This window comes from Scyliorhinus torazame, chromosome 4, assembly GCF_047496885.1.
Source record: "Scyliorhinus torazame isolate Kashiwa2021f chromosome 4, sScyTor2.1, whole genome shotgun sequence".
Taxonomy (NCBI): Eukaryota; Metazoa; Chordata; class Chondrichthyes; order Carcharhiniformes; family Scyliorhinidae; genus Scyliorhinus; species Scyliorhinus torazame.
In genome coordinates, this window is record NC_092710.1 from 199,005,684 (window position 1) to 199,018,346 (window position 12,663).

Sequence of the window (12,663 nt, forward strand, 5' to 3'; positions counted from 1 at the left end):
TACCACTCATCTTAGTGTCGTCTGCAAACTTGGACACATTGCCCTTGGTCCCCAACTCCAAATCATCTATATAAATTGCGAATAATTGTGGGCCCAACACTGATCCCTGAAGGACACCACTAGCTACTGATTGCCAACCAGAGAAACACCCATTAATCCCCACTCTTTGCTTTCTATTAATTAATCAATCCTCTATCCATGCTACTACTTTACCCTTAATGCCATGCATCTTTATCTTTTGCAGCAACCTTTTGTGTGGCACCTTGTCAAAGGCTTTCTGGAAATCCAGATATACCACATCCATTGGTTCCCCAATTCGTGGACGTCCACGACAGCAAAACAGCACTGCACCTGGACAGATTCAGCGACAGTTGAGGGGCTAGCACCGGTGCCATTTGGAACACAATCGATTCCAATGAGAAACCGTGTGGGATTCGCCGGTTTCGTGATTGACACTCAGGAGGCTGACAAGCTGCAGCCACATATACACATTTCACTCCCCACACACACCATCCCAGCCAACAAGATGGCAGCAAGACACGCCAAGATTCACAGACGGCAAGCTGGAGACCTTCCTGAATGCTGTGGAAAAGAGGCAGGCCACCCTGTAACCCAGGCCAGGGAAGTCAGGCTAGACGCCGCCATTCGCCGTACCTGGGTGCCGGTGGCAGAGGCGCCACCAGCAACATCATCCGAACAGGCCTGCAGTGAGGAAGAAACTGCACGACCTCCTCAAGGCGGCCAAGGTATTTGGCAGCACTGTGCCCCTGGCACTGACCACTGTCCCTCACACCCATATTCTCCCCCCACGAGAGCGGCGAAACACCCACCCTGCACCACATGCAGGCATTCATACCAGCAGCCCTAGCCGGGTGCCCTGGGCTACCCACCCCCTGGGCTGCATGCGCCAGACTGTCTAACACTGTTGTCTTTTGTTCCCCCCCACCAGGAGAAGGCCCCCCTTAACCGCCGGGAGCAGGAGAAAACTGGAGGGAGGGCCGCCGGAGCTGCCCCTTACCGTGGCTGAGCAGAGGACCCTGGACGTGGCCGGCGGCCCAGAAAGGGAGGTCGCCAGGGTCGAGGTCTGCCACGGGCGAGGAAGTGAGACTCTGCTGAGCTGCGGTTCCTCATGCCACGTGTGTCAACCACACCCCCAGCCCCAAAACACTCACATCCATCCTCACCCCACACCATCACTCTTCTCGCCCCAGTCTAACCATGCATCTTGTTTTGTGTCTTGCAGGACCTGGTGATGGGCAGGTCCATCAGCCAGTGCCACAGCCTGACCACCCCCCACCCCGTGTGCCCTGCAGTGACGAGGACAGCTGCACGGACAGGAGCTCTCGACGCGAGGCCCAAGACACCCCGGAGCTCGAGTCCGGGGATGACACAGACTTTCCGTCACAGCTGACCCTGCACCCTCCACCATCCCAAAGACACTGACCTCTGTTGGGCAGTTTAGTGGAGGCTCCCGGCTCACCCTATGGTGTGCACCACATAGCTGCTCCAGTACATTAGGTGGAGATAGGAACACCAAGGCGGTGGATGGTTGACCCCAAGGGCGAGCTGCCATCCAGACAGGTTTTGGGCTTCTGGAACGGGCAGTCCCATTTATAGTGGAAATGCAATCACAGATCCAGGGAATACATGCGGGGTTGTCGCTGAGCATCCAGCATCTTCAGGTGCAGTTGGAGGAGTCCAACCAAGTGCAAGAGCAGGAGGTGATGCCGACCATGCGTGCCACCGAGGCCAACACTGCACGGGTGGCGTCCGCAGTGAACGCATTAGGGCGAGGGCTTTGGCTATGGATCAGCATGTCCAAGGCCTGGAGCATTCTGTGCAGGCGTTGGCCGAAGCCCAGGACTCGTATCTCAGGTACTCCATCCCGGTCCTGGCCCTTTCCCATTTATTATGAGCCACCTTCTCCTGTGGGGAGAAAGAGAGGGCATTGTGAACTGCATGTTTGGTGGGTCAGGGGTCGATAGCAGTTGACATATGTGGGCACCGCACCTGGACATGAAGCGGTTGTGCTGGTGGTTGCCAGGGGAACAAGCACAAAAATCGATGTGGGGAGGATGCGAGGTGTCAGTCAGTGATCTATGCCGGGGTTGGGAATTTGAGGGGTGGCATGCGGCACTGATGCCAGGAAAGAGGTGGTAACTTACCCTTGCAGCTCAGTGGAGGTCGTTGGTCTTCTTCCGACATTGTATGGCGGTCCTTCTGTTCATACTGCACGCGCTGACAGCCGCTGCCACTGCCTCTCAGGTGTTATTGCTCACCCTGCCGCAGGCTCTCTGGCCTTCTCAGGGGAACAGGATGCCCCATCTCACATCCACGGCATCGCCAAAGCAAGGAGCAGTGTGTGTGGTGCCATGCTTGTGTGTTGATGGGGTGAGCGGTGAAAAGGGGTTTAAAAGCAACTTTCCCTTGTTAGCAGTGGGCTGCCAAGGCACAAGTGTGGTAAATCAGATGGTGAGACAGCCAGTAATAAATAGCGAGAAGCTCGTGGGGGCTCATATCCGGTACTAAGTGCCATTAAATACATGCCGCGATCTCACCAATTTGGCCACCAAGAAACACCCCGCCAATCGTGCCCAAATTGACACTTCGAAATGTTTCCATTAAATCGGGCCTCTATTTGAAATACTAGTGTAGCCATCTGGGATGGCCACTTTCAGAACACAAAATGAACACTCACAGAGACTATAGGGAAATGTGGACAATACTAAGCAACAAGCAGGCACATAGCCTGAATGTATATTTGGAAAGCAGTCAGCAGATGGAATCGAAACTCTGGGTCAATTAACATATTGATGGCCCATCTCCGAGGAACAAAGGACTAATGCTCAGGTAGCCTATACTGTCGCAGACATCCCGGCCCCAGTACCCCAACCGAAAGACACAAACACAACAAGGTCAACGGCCACCTAGGACACGCCCAGCCATCAGGGCACCCACCCTTTTATTGGTTTAGATCGATGACAATGATCAAGAAGCTGTCCAATTAATTGGGACCAAGTTTAAGGCCCGCCGAAAAGTGCACGAAGCCCCTCCAAGTATAAGAAGGAACCCCCACCAGAGATTCAGTCTCTTGGGTTTGACTCTCAAGCGGAGAGACCCATCCACCAGCATCACCAGAAGCAAGTAAGTTCAAGATCAACGCTCGCTACCAGACGGACGACCTTAGCTGTACTCCTGTTACCTCTTCGAACCCAACAGCCTCAGATCCGAACAACGGCCATTGTTCCTCTGACTAAGTGGGCACCCGAAGTTAAGTATAGATGTTAGTGAAAGAGATAGTTTAGTTTGTAGTAATATCATGCATGAGTAGATCTTACTGTGTGTAAATAAATAGTATTGACTTTGAACTAACTAACTGGTGTATTGGTTCTTTGATCGGTATTCGTGTTGAACCTTGTGACGGTATCGAGAGATACCTGGCGACTCTGAAAGTATACACATAATTAGGATTAAGAAAAGCGACCATATTAACTGCTATATTTATAGCAAGTAAACAGAGCAACACTAGGAAATTCCAGCAACACTATTCATGGTTAAGTTAAAGGAGGTGCTGAAGATCATAAATACTATTTGACAAAAGGATTGCTGGAAGGCCATAAAATGTAACTGATGTCAAATACCAAGGCCCAGAGTTTTCACTCGGTTGCACTGGTTCTTTTTGGTGCAACTTGCCTGAAACCAGTGAAAGCATAGTAAAAGATAGCAAAATTTAAGTGGAAATTAAGTTCAGGGCAACTTAAGTTTCTGCAATCTTCTGCACTAGTTTAATAAAAATTAAAAAAAATCACACTAGACGCCAGCACCACCCACAAAACTAGTTGCCTCACATACAGCTCATTCATGCTCATTGAACTCATTAGCATGGCTTAAAGGACACCATAAATTAAGCTGGACCTTTTCAGAGAAACCCGAATATTGGAAGAGGTCATTTGACCCATTAGGTAGGATTTTGGGGGGCTGTTAGCCACGGCTGCAAATTCCGTTATGCTAGATCATACGAGAGTACCAAAAGGGGATTTGAACCTGCGAGATCAGTTCGATATCTTCTCCACCACCCGATACATTTGTGGTTGGTGGCGGGGGTCGCCCCAATGCTTGTGGAAGTGGTCCTCTATGTCCATGGGGATGGCTGAGGGAACTTATTTTCAATGCAGATAGGATGCCATTTGCCGGTTCTATCAGGCCTGACCCCACCAGAGTGACGACGCAAACCACTCCCCCAGATCTTCTGTGCACTAAGTTCCAGAAAATCTGGTCTGAAAACCCGGCCGTGTTTCTGGAGAGAAATATACTGGTTTTCAATCAAACCCTGACACTTTACCATTTTTTGGTAAACTCCTGCCCATTGTGCCTGTGCCAGCAACCATGTAGCCATCTAGCTCAATCCCACTTTGTAAGGAAATTATTGGAAAAGATTTTTAGAGAAAATTTACTCACATTTGGAAACAAATGGACTTATTAGTTATGGACAGCATGGTTTTATGAAGGGGAGGTCATGCCTCACTAATTTGATCGAGTATTTCGAGGACGTGACAAAGATGATAGATGAGGGAAAGGCAGTAGATGTTGTTTACATGGACTTCAGTAAAGCCTTTGACAAGGTACCTCATGGTAGACTGGTACAAAAGATCAGAGGAGAGCTGGCAAGTTGGATACAGAACTGGCGTGGGCACGGAAGACAGAGGGTAGCAGTAGAAGGGTGCTTTTCTGAATGGAAGGCTGAGACTAGTGGCGTTGCACAGGGATCAGTTCTGGGGCCTTTGTTGTGCGTGGTGTATATAAATTTGGAAGAAAATGTTGCTGGTCTGATTAGTAAGTTTGCAGACGACACAAAAATTGGTGGAGTTGCGGATAGTGAAGAGGATTGTCAGAGAATACAGCAGGATATAAACTGACTGGAGTCTTGGGTGGAGAAATGGCAGATGGAGTTTAATCCGTAGAAGTGTGAGGTTATGCACTTTGAAAGGTCCTATGCATGTTGAAATTACACAATAAATGGTAGAACTCTTGCAAGTACTGACAGACAGAGAGATCTGGGCATGCAAGTCCACCGATCACTGAAAGTGGCAACGCATGTGGATAAGATAGTCAAGAAGGCATATGGCATGCTGGCCTTCATCGGTCGGGGCATTGAATATAAAAATTGGCAAGTCATATTGCAGCTGTACAGGACCTTAATTAGGCCTCATTTGGAAAACTGTGTACAATTCCGGTCACCCCACTACCAGAAGGATGTGGATGCTTTGGAGAGGATACAGAAGCGGTTTACTAGGATGTTGCCTGGCATTAACTATGAGGAGGGGATAGATAAACTTGGTCTGCTCTCACTGGAATGACGGAGGTTGAGAGGTGACCTGATAGAGGTCTACAAGATTATGAGTGGCATGGACAGAGTGCATAGTCAGATGCTCTTTCCTAGGGTAGGAGTGATGTGGAGGTGTTGGACTGGGGTGAGCACAGTAAGAAGTCTTACAACACCAGGTTAAAGTCCAACAGGTTTGTTTCAAACACTAGCTTTCGGTGCACTGCTCCTTCCTCAGGATACACCTGAGAAAGGAGCAGTGCTCCGAAAGCTAGTGTTTGAAACAAACCTGTTGGACTTTAACCTGGTGTTGTAAGACTTCTTACTAGGCTAGGGGAGTCAAGTACTAGGGGACATAGGTTTAAAGTGCATGGGGAAAAGTTTAGAACAGATGAGTGAGGCAAGTTTTTTTACACAGAGGGTAATAAATATATGGAACGCGTTGCCTGGGGAGGTGGTGGGAGCAGGTACGATAGCGGCATTTAAGGTACATCTAGACAAATATATGAATAGGTTGGGAATAGAAGCATACGGACTCTGTAAGTGCAGATGGTTTTAGTTTAGGCAGGTACCATGGTCGGGGCAGGCTTGGAGGGCAGAAAGGCCTGTTCCTGTGCTGGTATTGTTCTGTTATTTGTTGTTCTTTGTTCTTCATAATGTCACTTGATCACTTGCATATTCAAGTACTTTTAAAAACATTACAAAGTTTCTGCTTTTCCCACCCAGTCAGGCAGTGTGATCCAGATCCCCACCACATTCTGGGAGAAAAATATTCCCCTTGAATACCCTCTAAACCTCTTATCCTGAATCCACGTTCCCTTGTTCTGGACTTCTTAACCAAGGGGACTAGGGTGCTACTATCCACTCTATCCAGACTCTTCATAATTTGATACACTAAATTAGTTCTTTCCTCAGCCTCCTCTGTTCCAAAGAAAATAACTTTATCCTATCTAATCTTTCCTCAATTAAAATTCACCAGTCCAGTCAGCATTCTCGTACATCTCCTCTGTACACTCTCTAGTGCAATCACATCTGTCATATACAACTGCACACAGTACTCCAACTTTTGCCTTCTTAGTGTTTGTACAGTTCCAGCATAACTTCCCAACTCTTATTCTCTGCCTCGGCTAATAAAGGCAATTATCTCATCTGTTTTCTTCACCATCTTATCTACCTGTCTGTGGATGTGCACTCCAAGGTCCCTCTAGTATACTTTCTCAGTATTCTACTATTTACTGTGTTTTCCCATGCCTTCATAGACTACCTCAAATACATTACCTCACACTTCTCCAGATTAAACTCAATTTGTTCCATTCCACCAGACTAGTCCATTCATATTTTCCTGCAACCTACAGCCTTCTTCATTATCAACCATGCCACCTTTTCTACTCCTTACATTCAAGTCCAAATCATTGATCGAAAACCACTAAAAGCAAGGGACTTGTATTGAGCCGAAACCCACTATATAAACAAACTTACTGCCTTCAAGTCACAAAGACACCATTTGACCATTACCATTTACTTCTTTTCTCTGAGCCAATTTTGGATCTAACTTGCTACTTTACCTTGGATCCCATGTGATTTTTTACTTTCATGACCAGCTTACCATGTGGGACCTTATCAAAAACCATGCTAAGATCCATACAGACTACATTATATCAGATGCACTACCCTCATTGAGCCTCCTTGATAGCTCCTCAAAATTTTCCACCTGGTCACGTAGACACAACCTATCCTGAATCAGTGCTGACTGTTTGCTTAATCCATGTCTTATCTTATCTTTCAGAATTTTTTCCATTCAATTTTGAGTGCAGGGCTATTAGGCAATTAAAAAAAAACTTTTGAAGACATTTACACACTACCGTAACCCACTATAACTAGCAAATAGATCTGTACATTTTTTAAAAGTCATTTTTAGTTATATAAAAATCTGATTACTCAAGTTATGGGCTAGACACTAATTAAAAGGCTTATGTTTTGTGACAAACCTATTTTTGTATCAATCAAACATCTCCAAGTTACTACTATATAAATAAATATATTTTAAAGCAATGTTTTTCTTAAATTACATATCCCAATTGCACTAGTTGATAGCAGGTTCTAAGTTCAGCAACATACAAATTTGTTTTGAGGAGAGTAAATGCTTCTCAAAACTATTACCATTTTGGGAACAGTTCAAGCCCTGTTCATCGATTGCACCAAAAGTGGAAACTCTCCCTTTGGTTAATATAAAGGCTGATTAAAAGACAACACTTAAAGTTGACCCTCATTTTTTGCGGCCCTTTGTTTTATATTTTTTTAAATTTTAAGCACAAAACAGAAATTGGAGTTACATAATAGCCAGGAAACAGAGGGTCAACATCACCTGCATGCTCAGTCAGGCAATGCTGTGCCCTAGTAGGGCCAGTGTTCAAGAGGATAAAATTGTCCAATATCTCAACTACCTATGTTCAAAACTTTATCCAGTTATTTCACGGGAAATTAGACAGCCATTTTTTCAACAATGTGTTGCCTCACCAACTGGTTACACGAATCAGAAAACTACTGGTATGTTTCCAACAATTCTCCTCACAAAGGTATAATTAATTAGCTTATCCGGATTAGACCTATTACTCCACAACAATTAAAAATGTTCAAGTCTCAAAGAATGCTACACACAGAAACAGGCCATTTGGTCTATTAAGTCTGAAATCTTGAATTAATTTCCCTTTAAAACAATGCATCGACTCTGCTTCAATTATGGCAGGGAATTCCACATTCTTATCTGTCTCTGTGTAAAGACACATTTTCCAACATTCTTTTTGTGACCACCTTAAAAACGTTTGCCCACTCAATGTTTACTGGTCTACAGAATGCTCTATGTAGGTTATCATAATCCTTTAAATGATTATTAAATTTCTATCAGGTGACCCTTAAGTATTTCATTTTTAAGGAAGGTAACCATTACTTCTCAAATCTCTGCATAACTGTCAAATGTATTCATGGAATTCCCTCAGGAGTCTTCACTGCACTTTCCCCATTGTTTTACATCTTTCCTCTGATGGGATATTCAAAGGTCTACACAATAATCCCACTATTACCCAACCAAGTCCTGTCCATGTTCAACATTACCTCCTTGCTTTTGTACTCTACCACCAGGTATAAAACCAAAGGCTCTGTTTGTCATTTTTAATGGCCTTTTGCACAATATAGGAATTAAAAAGGGTTTACTGCAAAGAAACAGGTCACTCAATCCAACTGGTCTCCACCAGTGTTTCTCCACAGGCCTTCTCACATTCCTTTTAGTTATTCCCACACTTCCATATTCCTCTTTTTTTTAAAGCCACCAACGACTTCGACAACAACTGATAACATCAACATCTTGTCTGGGATTTGAATCAGGAACCTCACACATACTCGTTCAATAAAAACTCCAAAGCCTTAGGCCAATGAGCCGGCTCATTTCCCTCCCTGTTTATTGCCTAGTCCCTCATATATATCAAGCCTTCTTTTAAATGCCTGACACAATGTGCTTTAACCATTTATCGTCACCACTATCTAAAAATATCCTCTAAAATTCATTATTTGATCAATCAGTGGTTATGTTATATGTATGCCTTTTTATCTGAACTCAAACACAAGTCAGAACTGTTTTGCCACATTACCCCATAATTTTAATGACCTCCATCATGTCTTTTCTTTTCCAGAGAAAACATCATGAGCCTGTTAAACCTTTGCTGCCCACTGCATTCTATCAGTTCTTTAACATATACCCATTCTGCCATCATCAGTGATTTGTGCAACCGCACATTAAAGTCCTCTATTGCATTAAAAAGCTTACCATTAAAGGTGGATTTGTTTGCTCACTTTAAAAAGGCATTGCAATGCATTTCTTGACAATAAACTGCATCATCACCAAATCTGCCCATCCTATCAATAGCCTCCCTGTCATTTATTCCCTTCGAATTTGTCGCTCTCCAAAATCTGGGGTTGTCAGCAAATATTGTTTTTCTCTCAATTCCCAAGTCATTCATATATACAGTAAATATTAGTGGTCCCATATTCCTCCACGGAACACCACTTAAAACACTTTGCTACTCTGTGAAACTTCCTTTTAACCGTAGCTTTCCTTCTCTTTGATAATCTCTAACCTCATTCCGCTAAATTGATCATTCCCAAAAGTCGCTTCTGCAATACCTACTTTTTGCACCACTCTCTCTCCCCCTCCCCTTCTTGCAGGTAAGAGGCAAATGTAATATCCAGTCCTCTGGCACATGGGTTGTTTTTAATGGAGGTCACAGGGATCTTGCCCACCGACTAGAGAGCTGGCAAGAGCAAGGGAGTCCTTGATCCCAGGAAAGGCCTGATTAGCACTTAATTTTGTATGCCTTCCCAAAAAGCGATCCGATGCTCTTCCTGATATATATCAATGACCTAGACTTTGGTGTACACAGCACAATTTAGAAAAATTGTGGACGAAACAGAACTGGGATGCACTGTGAACTGTGAAGAGGATAGTGTAGAACTTGAAGAGGACATATTCAAGTTGGTAGAATGGGCAGAGAAGTGGTAAATGAAGTTCAATGCGGGAAAATGCGAAGCGATTCATTTTGGTAGGAAGAAAATGAAGATGCAATACAAAATAAAAAGCACAACTGCAAAGTGGGTTCAGGAAACAGAGATCTCGGTGTATACGAGAACAAATCATTGAAGGTGTCAGGACAGGTTGACAGCATGGTTAATAATGCATTCAATTGTTTTCTTAGTCAGCATGAAGGAAGTAAAACTAAGGGAGATGGTGGAGTTGTGTCATGTAGTGGGCTAGTAATCTAGAGGTCCAGGCACTTGGTGTCTGATTCAGGGACTGAGCATGGGATGAGGGAAAATGCACTGAGAACCACCCTTTACCACCCCATCCGGCGACCATCACTCACCTGTGCCTGTGTCGCTCAGCAATTCTAGGGCTCAGGTGGGTGTGCTGGCAGCAGCCATCACCTCCGATTGGAAAGCATACAGTATCTTAGACTTTATTGATAAGGACAGACTTTATTGATAGGGACATACAAGAGCAAGGAGGTTATGTTGAATAAGACACGGGTTCAGCCTCAGCTGGAGTATTGCATTCAATTCTGGATGCCGCACTTTTGGAATGATGCAAAGGCATTGGAGAGAGTGCAGAAAAAATTCTTAACTTCAGTTAAGAACATACATTGGAGAAGTTGGAACTGTTTATTTTTCTTGCAGCAGAGGTGGCCGAGAGGCGTTTTGATAGAGGTATTCAAAATCATGAGGGAGAAACTTTTCTCACTCTTGAAAGGATCAAGAAGGAAAAGGCATAGATTTAATGTAACTGATAAAAGAAGGAAAAGCGACAAAAGGGAAAATGCTTTTCACTTAGCAAGTGTTAAGATCTAGAATGCACGGCCCGAGTGTGTGGTGGAAGCAGTCCAAATCGAATTAGGCCATTATCTGAAAAGGAGGAATGTGCATTGTTACAGGGAGATGGCAGGGAATGACACTAGGCAAACTGCCAATTCGGAGAGAAGATGCAGACACAATTCTGTGAGATTTTCAAAATTATGGAGGGCTTTGATAAGAGTATATAAGACCAAACTATTGTCAGCAGCAAGCAGTAACAAGCAGACACAGATTGAAGGGAACCAGCAAAAGCACCAGAGGGGTCATCGGGAGAATATAAATAATTTCACAAGAGGCTGTGATCTGGAATGCATTGCCTGAAAAGGAGTTGGAAGTATATTCAATAATAACTTTCAAAAGGGAATTGAATGAAGGCTTGAAAAGGAAAGATTTTTGGAATCAGTAGGAGAGTGGCAATAATTGTAAGATTATTTAAAGAGCTGGGACCAGCATGATGGTTCAAATAACCTCCTTCTTTGCTGTATTATTCTATGCATGATCTTGTTTGGATCATTTGATACTCGCTAAAGCTATGTCGTCTCAAATTATTCCTGGCATTAGGACGACACCGGGAGACTCTGGAGTAAGATCTGCCCTCCAGCCCATATGGCGAAATGCTAAATAAAGGTATTTATAATATTGTATTCCACATCTGACCCTGCAGCGCTATCACCGACCAGGGTCAGGATGCGAGAATGAAGATCTGCCGAGAGTGAGACCCACTGCAAACCTGTATCACTCTGCAAGTCAGACGGGCTGTCAAGGTCCGAGGACACATCGCTCCAATATAAAACGGTCACGAATAAATAAGATGCTGCTTACAGAAAGCAATTTTACAGCCGTGCAGAAAGAACAAAGCCACACCGCCTCCGACCGCGGCCGGGGTCTGCCAGCCGCCGAGGTGCAAGGGGAACCCGAGCAGGGTTCGGCCCCCCAGGCGAGCCGGTGCTGATGCTGAGCGGCCCCAGCCCGCGGCGATGTCCGCTGCTTGTTTTATTGTGGGGGAGCGGGGGCCGAGCTTTCCCTCTGAAACCAACCTCCTCTTCTTCCTCCTCCTCCTCCTGACACCGCCGCTGACAGTCAGTCCCGCTCGCGCGCTCCCAACGCGCGCACAAACCGTTGCGACGTCGCCCCGGCCGTCAGGGAGCACGAGCCCGGGAGACCCGCTCCGATTGGGCGGCCGCCGCCCTGTGACGTCATTGGGGCCCGCCGCCGCGCTGCCGAGCCACAGTCAGAGCGCGCCGAGCCCCGCGCGCGCGCGCGTGCGAGGTGGCCTCCGACGAGGCACGTGGGGGGGGGAGGTGTGAATTTTACAGTCAGCATAAAGTCGTTTTCAAAATGTTGGCCTGAATTAAGCCATCGGCTTAGCAAGGACGTGCACCGCTGATTTCGGCTGGGAGATCCAGATTCCTACTGTGGTGTTGGGTGTTCTGGTGCACAGATGAGCCAACACAGTTGTATGTGGTACAACTCTATTTTATTATAACTCTTATAATACAGTTCGTTCTGGATACTCTGCACGTGCTGTCTCCCTGAGTGTGTCTGGTAGCAGGTCTGTCCTGGTCTTCCTCTCCAGCTAATACTGACCACCGGGGGTCGTGTCTGTGCTTTTATATCTTTCTGTCATTGGTTGTGGTGTTGTGTGTTCTGATTTGTCTGTAGGTGTGTCTATCATGATGTGTGTGTTTGAATATCATGACATCCCCCTTTTTACAAAGATATGTGCCTACGTGGTTATAAATATAATCGTGTCATGAGTGCATCTAAGAGTGTGTGCGTGTGTTGTGTACAGCGTGTGTATATGACGTAACTATTTACATGGGGCGATGTCGGGTGCGTCACACTAACAAGGTTGAACCATAACAAAACATGGATGCGAGAGAAAAAAAAACTTGAACAGTGGTCCGGTCAGACGATATCTGGAACAATAAACAACAACAGGT

The 12,663-nt window shown here is 45.5% G+C and overlaps 1 protein-coding gene across 3 annotated transcripts in view; it reads right to left on the reverse strand.

Moving 5' to 3' along the window:
* The window catches only part of enpp5 (ectonucleotide pyrophosphatase/phosphodiesterase 5), a 30,353-nt gene extending 18,492 nt beyond the window's left edge, over positions 1 to 11,861 (reverse strand). The window contains exons 1-2 of one of the 3 annotated variants that reach the window (XM_072499091.1): positions 11,543 to 11,751; positions 2,166 to 3,446 (exon numbers count right to left, since the gene is read on the reverse strand). The gene's annotated coding sequence lies outside the window, so the exon portion shown is untranslated. The other 2 variants (XM_072499090.1, XM_072499089.1) reach the window with 2 other exon arrangements.
* Between the last annotated feature and the right edge of the window lie 802 nt (positions 11,862 to 12,663).